The sequence below is a fragment of the Pagrus pagrus genome (assembly GCF_965226575.1).
Source record: "Pagrus pagrus genome assembly, chromosome: 15".
Lineage (NCBI taxonomy): Eukaryota > Metazoa > Chordata > Actinopteri > Spariformes > Sparidae > Pagrus > Pagrus pagrus.
The window spans coordinates 28,104,983-28,117,958 of NC_140199.1; positions in this window are offsets into that span (position 1 = coordinate 28,104,983).

The window sequence follows — 12,976 nt, forward strand, 5'->3', positions numbered from 1 at the left end:
AAAATGAAGCCGCTTGTGTGTATGTGTGTTTGTGTGTATGTGTGCATGTGTGTCTTAGAGAGATAGAAAGTGTATTAGTGTGTGGATGAGTCTCCTTTGTGTCTGTGTGTTGACATGAGAGAGAAAGAGAAGTGTGTGTGTGTGTGTGTGTGTGTGTGTGTGTGTGTGTGTGTGTGTGTGTGTGTGTGCGCGCATGTGTGTGTGTGTGTGTGTGTGTGTGTGTGCGTGTGTGTGTCTTTGTAAGACTAGACTGTCACTGAGTTGAGGTGATGAGCTCAGTGGATTTAATTTTGTGGTGCGGGACTCAGATGGCCCTGGCGGTCGCCACGGTAATTTGCCTGATCAGGTTAGAGAATCATTGCTGTTGGTGATCAATCATCCAGGTTGTCAAGGCGACTTGGGGCCTGTTCAGCATGGAGTCGCTTGTAATTGGCGCTGGATTGATGTGGCCATGTTTGCCGAGCATGTCAAACAAAAGTTTGGTCAATTAATGGTTGTTAAAATTACAACCCCTCCTACACGCAGTGTGTATGCTTAATAGGAACACAGTCTTAGCACGTAGTGTTTTGCTGTGCTGTCCCTGAGTGGGAGGATGACAATGACAGGACAAGAGCAGGCTGCCAGAGGTGGAGACTGGGATCATGAGGAGTGTGATTGTGCATGTACATTTGTGCTGGAGAGAGTGATGGGACCATAAGGCGGAAGATAGTCTGGTATATTTTAAACTCTGACACGGTTTATGCTGTTGAGTGTTGACATGCTGCCTCTACTTATTACCGACTTATCATGATATTCTATCACATACTCACATACACACAGGTAGATGAAGGTTCAGAGGTGTATATTAATCATGTAAGCTTAGTATTACGTTATAACTATTCAATAGTCATTAGTCATTTACGCAGTAATCTAATTCTACTGTTCAGCTGGCAACATCCCCAACGTGTCTGCCTAGACTTGCAGGTGGTGGGCCCTCAAAGTTGCAGCTGCATGTCACCGCAGTCAGTGTAGGTCTAATTACCAAGTGCTTGCCAGTGAGCTCTCATTATACCATATATTCCAACTAGTGCATTGCGCTCTCGAAATTCAGGGCTCCTGACGGTTCCCAGGGTTAAGAAGAAGTCACCTGGCTGCTGGGCTTTTACTTATCAGGCCCCTTCCTCTGGAATAACCTCCCAGCTGACATCAGTGAATCTGGCTCTATTGACGCCTTTAAATCTAAACTCAAAACTCACTTCTTTGACTTAGCCTTTAATTAGTCCTTGACTTCGATTGCTAGCTTCTTCAGTGGGTCGGTCTCAGTCTCAATGAGTTACCTATAGTATTAGAATTGACATTGTCCTGCCGACAGGAAACAATCTGTTTATTGTGATTAACATTGCATTTCTCTAACTTTTGTTTGTTTTCTGTCCCCACAAGCTGCAAGCTATGTCACTCTCTCACACTCTACAGCTTCCTCCTCCTCCTCCTCCTCCTCCTCCTCCTCTATTTTCCTTCAGGCTCCCTTCTGATCGACCACAGGCCCCTGGGACCATCTACCTCTCCTGGCTCCTGCTGCCTCACATACTGTCGGATCCGGATCGTCACACCCTGGGCTCTGCTGGATCATTGCTCTCCTCTGTTTAACTATCTCCTAATATCTGTATTTCTGTAAATTATGATGCCTCTTCACTCTTATCTCTCTGTCTATTACTAATTATCTTGTGTGGCCTGCCCTCTTCCAGGTCATCAAGGTGGAGAGGAGGTTGTGTGGCTCGGGCACCACTTGGCGAAGCCTTGCCTGCTCAGTCGTCTCCTGGATCCACACACTTCACATATGCTATCATTTGTATCAGATATTCTGTCATACCCTCTCTAACATATTAAAATGACGGTTCTGGGAAGGGGACCCTGGAGCAGATCTAGAACATCGGCCTGAGATCTCCTATTCCACCCCTTGTCCAGCTCCCAGGCTGTCCACGTTTCCTTCCTTTTTCATTTGCATTTTCCAGCCCATCCTTTTCTTTGGCTTTTCCCTCTGAAATCTGAATGCTGTATCCTGTAACCTGTACCCAAAAACAGGAACCCCATATCTGCTATTTGAACCCTAAAATCTGTACCTGGATCTGTACTTGCCTGTCTGCACCTTTCCCTGCCCCATTCCTACTATCCTGAGCATTAACTTACCAGTAAGCTTTTGTATCTTCACCTCTTCCTTAAATCCCTGAATTTTTGCTGTCTGCCTTTTGTTGTCTGTGTTTGGATCCACTTGTTATTCTCTAATGTCCCTAATATGGAATCAGCCTGAAAAAGTTCCAAAACGTTTTAACACAGGTGAAAGAAAATAATGGTTATAAACTGATCTTTATATCCTGAGAAACCCCTGAAATGACTGTTAATGAGCTCTAGTTGGCTTCAGGTCATCACTATAGGAATGTCTGTCATGGAGACAAAAAGGCATAAGCTGCTATGTTTTGGAACGTACTTTCCAGGTCGGGTCAAAGGTTAGAAACTATCATGACTCCTGGTTGAGTGTGTTTACTCAGCTTCCTGGAGCTGGTCGGAAGCTCTTGACTGCATGCCACTCAGGCCTGTCACACCCAGATAAATTTATGAGCTGGAAATCCCTGAGTTCACAGGCTGTTTTGAACAAAATGGCTTGGCAAAACCATGTGAAGTCAGAGACCGCTTCAGAAAGTGAAAAGTGAACAGATGACTGATGGCCTCAATCTCCAATTTGGTACAGTGTAGTTAGTACCAGTACTTCTAAAAGGTTCCATTCTCTGTGCACCCTATTGGTCCCCTTCATTCAAACTGATTTTACCTTTTACTGAAGAGATTATGTGCAGCCCAGGGAACTGCCTCAGGAAAAAAACTAAAGAGAGCTACTGTCTGACCATTCTCAAATTGACAATGGTTTGAAAAATGGCTTTAGGTTCTGAAAAATCGAAAGCTTTTATTTTTGTCTCTATGTCCGACTTTCAATCACTTATAAACTGTAAGCAACAAAGTTGAAGTCTGCCCCTACTGTTGGAACAGCTGACAACTGCATGTTCTATATGGATACTGTAGGGAGACGCCACCGCAGTCATGGTGATTTGTGTACTTCCAGTACTTCCCTGGATTTGTGTACAGTGTATACAATTTGAGAAGAAATTCATATTGAGAAAGGTCTTTGCTTTAAATCTTAAGGCTATACCACCTTATAAAGCCCACACTGAACAAAGCCTATTAAGATTGTACTAATAAACAGCCAATATGCTACATGCTAATAAGCAACTAGTTAATGGAAATTATGTGTTCCCCAATTTAAAGTGTTAGTGTCTAGGCTTGTAAAATGTCACCTGACCTGTACTGAGCATCTAATATTGTTGCTGATAGGTTAACATTGAGTGAACTGAAAGCCAGATGTATCTCATTCACAGGGCCGGCTCTAGCCCTAGGCGAGATTACCCCCCCCCCCCCAAAAAAAAACAAAACAAACAAAAACAAATGAACAATGAACAAAATTTCAATTAAATTCTACACGCCTGGACACCATGGATGTACTGAACATCCATACTGTTAAGTTTGTTGTGTCATTCTACTTCATTTAATAAATTAATTAATAAGGTTTGATATAAAGTAGGTACTGTACAAATAAACTATATTTTATTTGCCTAAAACCTAAATTTACTGTAATTGCTAACAAGCTTGTACCATTCAGTCACAACAACAACAACAACAACAACAATAATGATAATAATAATCATAATAACAACAACAACAACAACATAGCAGTGTGTAAGAGATCACAAACAATTGGCTAAACTTACATGCTTCAGAGAGTGGTGTGGATGTTGCATCAGAAGGCCCCTCTCCAGCAGCTGTTAGGGGCGTCTGGAAATATGTTTTAAGCGCATCTAGACAGATATAGAGTAGATTCACTTATTGCTGTACAAGCAAAAAAAACAAAACAAAAACTACAGCAGACAGAATAGGACAAACAACTGTTGCAGCTTGCAGCAGTTATTTGCATAAGTGGTGTGTTCAACATAACATTTATAATTACCTTATAATAAAAGATTCACTACCATTTCACAATAAACAACACAGAGTACAACCTGCACCGGTGATGATTTTCATGATTCATGATTCATTTATCCTTCTTAGTAGCTATCAGTGTCATTGTCTAGCGTGTTAAGCCAGCGTTGCTTTATTTCAACCTAGCTAGCAAGCTAATACAAATGAAACGTCTTCACACAAAACGGCGTTTAAAAAAAGATGACATAATGTTACCTTTATATTGGAACTTATTCTTTTTCCTCTTCATCTCGCAAAATATCAAAACATAACCTGTCTGTCACTTGACATGACCTGACCTGACCTCTGTGACACCTATCTGACCCTCTGAGGTGCGCAGCCAATGACCACACGTCACGTGACTCAGCATCACAAGTGAGAAACATGTAATTGTTTATATGTTTCTTTATTTTGTTAATATTTATTATTTTCAAGACAGAACACGAAGGGAGGGCGCCAATGGGCATCAAAAATTATTAGGGTGACTGGCAGCGCCCCTCCAGCAGATGGCGCTCTAGGCGACCACCTTTATCGCCTATGCCTAGAGTCGGCCCTGCTCATTCATATGCTTAACACACCAATCCAACATCAAAGAACTAGCAGCAATAAAGGTTGACTGTTGCGTCGTCTCATGTCACCTGTGTCTCCACCACAAGGCTGCACTTGAACACACCGCAAATACTACAGCTGACGGCCATCTAGTTTGTATGGTCTACACCTGTGCCAGAGAAAATAACTCTGATACCAACAGGTGGCGGTAGTGTCTTCATCATTCCAAAAGGGAAATTGGAAACCTGCGTATATACAAACATTTTTATGATATAGTTGTGTTTGCCTGGCATTTTCACACCCCTGTCGCCAATATAGCCACTTTTAATCGAGAATGTTTCTGATAAAAACTTGTAAAGTGCACTGGCATTGTCAGCCCCTGGTCTTTTGGTTGTTGAACTAATGGATACTACAGCAACAGGCTCTTCACAGCCCAATCAGTGTGATTTCTCTCACAGACAGGCTCAGCTGCCAGTTTATAATGCTTAATCATCTGAAAATTGAAGAGGCAATGGGCGACTAGTACCAATGGTACAGGACATACTGCAAAAACTAGTACCACAGCCACTCACCATCACTCGGCCGACATTCGACCTGGTGTGTCAGGGCCTTAAGGATACCTTATGCATCATACACAAAGGTGTGTGACAAAATGTCGGTGTTTGACAACTCTGAGAATGAGAAACGTCTGGGCAAACTATGGAAGGTGTGAGAGAGTGTTTTTGTTTTTTCCTTCTATTTTTCTTGGTGAGTTTACTATTTCACTTCTCTTTTGATTTTATAGTTTTCCTAAAAGTTTTATATCTGTAACACAAATGTTGAGTCTGCTAGCTATGTTTCAAACATGTGTGTGATCCAAGTATACTGCTCTGCTAAGTCTGTGTCAGGCAGTGGTGTGCGCGTAAAAATTAGTTGGTGAAGTTTGATTTTGATAAGAGTGTGTTTACTGTTTGACAGCAGAAAAATGTGCGTGTTAGTGAAATGGATGTGTAGTTTAGCAGTGGTTGACTTGGGTTAAATTTTAAGAAGTGTGTGTGTGTGTGTGTGCAAACAGAGATGTCAACAACAATTTCGGGTTTAGATCGAGTCATGTGGTGGAACTATTTTTTGATAAACAATATCATATCCATCCACCCAATGCTTCCTTTTTATGAATACAGAGGGAGCTATCAGATGGCAGTGTTATGTCAAACACCAATGTGTTTACTGGTTTGTTTTCTACTCAGGTCCTCATTGGCCTTTGATCCAGGCTGCATGTTTTAGGTCGAGACAGTCTGTTAAGCCCATTAGAGCTGACCTTTGACAACAAGAGTGGGACAAAGGGAAAATATATTCATTCAGATCACTCACCACACGCACGCACGTGCGCGCACACACACACACACACACACACACACAGATATTTGGTTGCAGTACTTATGAGTTTGCTAAATGTTGAACTGGCTTCCACATCCTGCACATTCATCAGTGCAGCTCATTAATACAATGCCCATGGATGAACTGTTTCACTGGAAACCACGGAAACCACAACCTTCCACTCACAAGACAATGGGAAAAACAACAGTGACTGCTACACTTGAGTTTGTCAGTGTGATTGCAAGTTAATGAAGTGACAGAGCAGGTCTTGGCTGAACTCAGACAGATCTGTTAAAATGGTGTGAGAGGAGAGAAGAATAGTAGGAATGAGAGAAGAGTAACAGAGGTAAAAGGGAAGAAGAGAAAGAGAAAAGCTAAAACACAATTCAACGTGATTGCCACAAAAATGAGACGGGGAGCTATAAAAAGGAGCAGAGGAGTAGTTGTTTTACTAGAAGGTCGAGGAGGAGGTGCAGGGCCTGGATCAGTCGCTGCAGCTCATCCCTCCTCCCTGAGTGAGAGGCTGAGTAGACCTCACTCTGGATCTAAGCACATCATTAAGGCAGCAGCACACACCCCTGGGGCTACACAGGCACCAGCCAGTCTGTTTTTTGAAGTGTGTGTGTGTGTGTGTGTGTGTGTGTGTGTGTGTGTGCGCATGGGGGTGTGTGTGTATGTGTGTCTATGTGTGCATGTGAGTGTGGTCTAGTTTTTCTACATTTGTGTAGTCCCAAAACCAGTTCTTCAGCTTTGTAGGGACCAAAATATTGGACTCCATAATATACATTGTTAATGAAAACAAGGATGTGTGTGTGTCGGTGCGTGCATTTACTGAACCCCATACATCTAGTATCACTGAAGTGTGTTGTTACAGTACATCTTTCTGCATAAATTTGTATTTGTGTGTGTGAATTCAGACCAAGAATAGATTTCCTTTCCTCTTTACCTTGCTGAATTATAGTGCTGAAAACATGGTTACAAAGTAGCAATAAAAACAGTACAATACAATAACAATTGATAAAAGGATACATTGTACACGTAAGACATTATATACATAATGAAACAATAGAGGAAATAATCAAGTAAGCACAAATAAAAAGTGTGCTTTTAAAAGAGATTTAAAAGAGGATAATATGTGGTTTGCCTGAACCTTGTTGGTGGTAACAATGGCCCGGTCACCCCTTGTTTTCATAGACCTTGGATATCTCTAAGAGGGACCCACCGGACAATCTCAGGCTAGTTTTAGACTGATATGGGATTAAACAATCATTAATATACTCAGGGCCTCTTTTAAACTAATCTCAAATGTACAGGTACACTGCAAATTTGAAAATGCAAATTTAACACCCTCAGAGTTTAAATTAACACCCATACAGGGTTTATATGGGAACCATTAGTACAGTGATAAATGAACACATTTGAAAGAGTTAACATTAATTAACACTGACATTGATTGACAGTGTTACCAAACAAATTCTTATAGCGTAAAATATTAACACAATGGGTGAAAAAAAACCAAAAAACACTCAATCAGTATTCACAAAGTTCACTCATTATACTAACAGTATCTAATCAACACTGCAACAGTGATCAGTAACACTTTGTGGTGTAAAATATACACTTAACCATTGTTCGCTCTGCCACTGATACAGGGTACATGGTCCACTGGTATTAACACTATAAGAGTTAAGAATGTACAATGTTTTAGTTTAACCATCCACCACCCATGTGCAATAATCACTCAAAAGTACTGCAATCAAAAATGTATTTTATTTTTCCTTTGACAAGGAACATTAAACATTAACATTACAATAGTGCAGGGCACTCAAATCCCTGTACAATGACCTTGTACAATACTGCTTAAAACATGAGGTAGCTTATATCTGCTGCTTACCCTATACAATGCAGCTATCTGGCACACCATAGAAAAATTTGTCTGTACCATAAGACAATTGGACATCAAGGGCTGGAAGTATCTCAAGTCATGATGTGTAACAACTGAAACATTATGCATATTGTCAACAACATGAAAAGCATGTAAATGCAAATACAAATACAAATATTGTCAAGTCCTCCTCTAGTTCAACTTCCAAAGGACACAGGGACAACTCAAATTTCTGACTCAATCACTTATTTTCCTTTTGGCTTCGTCAGTTGATTGGTCTGTTCAGTAAATTAGGTTGTAAACCTTTAAAGACAGAAGCAAAAGTTAACATTTTAATTAAACATTTTTAATGAATTTTGAATTCATTTAAAATGTTTAAATTAATTTAAACACTTAACTAAACATTTCAAACGAATTCAGACATTCAGTTAAACATTTTAAATGAATTTAAACATTCAATTAAACATTTTAAATGAATTTAAACATTTAATTAAACATTTTAAATTAATTCAAACATTTAATTAAACATTTCAAATGAATCCAAACATTTAATTAAACATTTTGAATAATTAACCACTTAAGCCTTTTAAATGGAATAAAGATAAATATAATTTCATGAATTTTCCCAATTTTTAGTAAAGTTTTAACATTTAACAGAATTTTAACATTTTTAACTTTGTATTATCCTTTTTTTCTTATACTTATAATTTTCCAAACTCAAAATGAAATATTATTCTAGCACAAACTCATTTAACACAAAATCAGGGAAGTCAATGCTGCAATGTGTTCCTTACCCAATTTACACAGCAGTTAAACATAAACTTGAACATATTACAGCATTTCAAACACCATGCAAGTAAATAAAACATTTCACCGACCACTGGCGTCTTTGGACTGAACCTTTGAGGGACTTGGAGCTTCTTCTCTCTGAAGTTTGTTCGTCTGACTGACTGAGATCCTCCACGTCTTCACAGGTGCCCCAAATCAGTGATAATGACTGATCAGATAACCAGCAGCCAGTTTGCTGCTGCTGGTGCACTCTGGGAAGTGTAGTTGAGACCCATTTCTGAGATTCAGCTCAACAAATATAGTCTCCATTTCAGATACCAAAAAATAAACAAGACCAGTGTGATATTCAATTACATTGTGTTGTGGCACTTATTTCACTTGACATATCAATCTGAAAATGCTCTGAAACCAAATCACCATTTTCAGCATCAGTCAATATTTTCAATTTGACAGGCCTCGACTCAATACCTTGCAGACAATGATTCCCAGTAATTAGTGTTTCTTTGCAAAAGATTAAGTTATGTTCTTGAAGTTTTTAATGATGATGGGGATCAAATTATTTAGAGGATACAAAACCGTAAATAACCTGCAGTGCTCTTCAATAAGATGTTTTACAAATACACTCATTCCCTGCAAATTAAACCGTTTGAAATACTCGAACCCACCTCCATCAAAATTCTAAATAGATCCGTACGCTGAGGCCTGGGAAGTGTGCAATAACTTGGTGTTCTGTTTGTTTTGTATTTATTTGCTTTAATCTTTCATTGGATGTGTCACGAGTGCGTATGTAGCCTACGTGTACGTCGTTAGCCGTCATGTGTATTTTTTTATTTTATTTATTTATTTTTTTTTTTTAATGTGTATTTATTGTCTGTAAGGGCAGCTACTACTATGCACTATGCACCTTGAGTCCATGACAAATTTCCCCTAGGGGACAATAAAGTATATTCTATTCTATTCCTCTGTAATACGAGGGGAAATTACTATGTTTACAATATGCAACAACAGTAACAACAACTGCCAGTGTGTGTCACCTTCTGGAACAATACCTCAAAAGATTTGTGGGAGGTAGTGTAGGCATAATGTTTGACTGGCATTAAGCCCAATACCACTGCCAGTACAAAACATGTTTATGAGTGTTGGACAATTTTTTTTATCCATGAATCCATAGTTGAAGGCAAATACACGTTGGAGTATGTTTTCATTAGAAATAAAGTTCTGATTCAAATATTCAAATAATAACTTGATCTCATACTGTGCGACGCCTTCTAAGATATAGTGCATTATATCAAACACAAAGTAATCTGATACATTGAAGTATGACAAGGATTTGGGTATACTGTTGCATTTGACCTGAAACAAGATTTTTTTCTTGGATTTTCAACAAGATAACTGTAATGCTCTTCATTTGTTAATCTGGTCCGTAACCTCATCAGGGATTACTAACACTAAACACTGTTGGAGCGGATGTTTATCAATAAGACAACTGGGTTCTGTGGAATCACAGAACCCAGAATTGAGTTCAGACCTAAATTGTCACCTGTTACTTGTGCAATGGCTCCATAGACAGGTTGTTCAGCAAATGACACTTTCATTCCATTTTGCTCCACAAATGACACGTTCATTCCATTTTGCTTCTTTAAATGGACTAAGTATTTTGTCAATGCCATATTTTTTTGCATCTTGGGAATACAATTTTAATGTTTTTGACAGTGGTATGTGGCATTTACTGGTACCTGCTCATATACTCCAGATACTTTGTTTCTCTTTGAATCATATCTCACTTCTAAGTGAATTTAACAACACCCCATTTCTCACTGAAATACTTGTCCATTTAGAGTTTGTGTTTAAGGCAGTAAACAAATTGAAAGTATTTTTGAAGACTTCTTCCACTGCGCTTCTACTGGGTTTTTTAGCAGGCACTGCAATTAACACTTGTTCTTCGAGATTAACATGAACTTTATTGACATACATGTTAGCGCACCACTGCCTTGTAACTTTGCTATCATATAAGCGCATATATCTTTTGCCTGGTCTTTTGACATTAGGGATGTTGAAGGTTGATTTATCACCTCTGGGTCCATGTCAGAGGCATCTTCTTGTGAGCTCTGTTCACCTAAATCTGACTGATGTGGTGTTTGTACATTAACATCTTGCTTGTGCCTATGTTGTGTGTGTAATGGTGCACTGAGAGAAGACCAGTGACTAAGCCCCTTATTTTTGCAACAATGTAAACTGCCAGGCCACTTATAATAAGACCATATTGATGCAGGGTCTATTGAAAAAACGAAAGTGTCATGCCCTTTTCGAAAAAGTTGACTCGAGTGGAAAAAAAGAAGTTACTGTAATTGACATGGCGGAGAAAATACAAAAGAAAACAATGCCCTTGTGGACAAGATAACTCAAAAAGTTGACTGGTATAATCCCCAGTTTTTTTGGTTAGGATAGCTTGGATTTGTGGTTTCTTGTTTTGTTTTGTTTTTCCAGACAGCCCTTTGTTAGTTAAACTTACTTTATATTTTTTGTCCTCTTCTTATTTTGACACAAGTTGGTGTGTGGATTATATGTTGATGTGTTTGCCACACAAAGCCCGATTGAGCTCTTTTATGAGCTCAATCAGAATTACTTCACTTAATGTTAAAGGATTCAATCACCCTATAAAGCATAAAAAGGTTCTCACATGGCTAAAGAAACAGGACACTCAAATTGCCCTACTTCAAGGGGCACATTTAAATGATTTAGAACATGAAGCTTAAAAATGGTTGGGTTGGTCAAGTAGCTCACTCCTCTTTTTCCTCCAAAAGCAAAGGTGTTGCAATTTTGGTACATAAATGTCTGCCTCTCACAATACAAAAAGGTAATAGTAGATAAAAAGGGCTGCTTTGTATGTATTCCTGGTTTCTAATTTGGAGAACATCTTTTGATTTGTAGTGCGAATGCACCTACTATATATGAGTCACAATTTTACTCAAATATTTCAACAAACTTGGTTATATTAGGAGAGGACTACAACTGTGCTTTGAATCCTGTAGTTGATTGCAAATCTCGCACACAATTGAGCGCCTCAAAAAAATCAGAGCCCACATATTTATTAAAATTTCCCATTCATACAGAGATCCCACAAAGAGGCATTGGCGACTGAATCCATCTCTGTTAAGCAATGATGTCTTCTGCACCTATCTAAAAGAGCAATTAGATATTTATATTCAAGCCAATGATAGAGAGGACACTGACCCATCTATGGAATGGGAAGCTGCCAAAGCATACATGAGAACTTGTATTATATCATTTAAGGCCACCAAAAAAAACAAAAAAAAACAGCTGCATCTTGAAAGTGAATGTAAAACTTTGGAGACACAGATTAAAGCAAAGCCGACCAAGGCTCTATGTAGACAGCGGAAGCTACACAGTCAGCGCTTGATCATCTCCTTACAAAAAAATTGAGAAAGCATTATTCTTTGCAAAGCACAGGATATTTGAGGCAGGAAATAAACCAGGGAAATTACTGGCACAGCTTGTTATGACAAGAGGGAAGACAAACTTAGTACAGTATTACAATTTAGAAATGATAAAGGAGAACTGTATCACAAAAATGAAAAAATGAAGACCTATCTGATCCCAATGCACAGTTATTAAAAAAAATTATATACAAGTGAATGCTGTAAAGATATGGAGAAAGTAAATACATTTTTCAACAAAATTAAATGGCCATATGTTAGCCAGGAATATAGAGATGCTATGCAAACCCTTATTGGAAACAGAGGTTCTGGAGTCTATTAACTCTTTAAAACGTGAGAAAGCAGCTTTCTGCAGAATTCTATAAGAAGTGTGGGGCAAAAATATCCAGTTTTTTTATTAAAATGTATATCAACTTTTACCAAAAACAAAGGCTGCCTCAAACCTTGGCTAAACTATGGCAGATACTGTATGGATACATAAAGGTGAAATCACCTGATCAAAGTAGCGCTTACAGACCTGTCAGCCTCATTTATGTTGACAGTAAAATCCTCTTGAAAATTCTTGCGAAACGAATAATGGAATAGAATAGAATAGAATAGAATAGAATAGAATAGAATAGAATCCCTGAACTTGTCAAGCCAGATCATACAGGCTTTATCAGACAAAGACTGTCCAGTCACATTATGAGGTGTCTAATGAACATCGTACATCAAGTTAAAATTACCTCATCAAAAAATCTGGTCATCTCTCTTGATGCTGAAAAAGCATCAGAATGGAATTGAATGGAATTATTTATTTACAGTGCTTAACAAGTTTGGGGTATTATTAAACAGATACGGCTGCTGTACTCTGCGCCAAGGGCAAGGGTTATTGTAAATGGAATACACTCAAAGGATT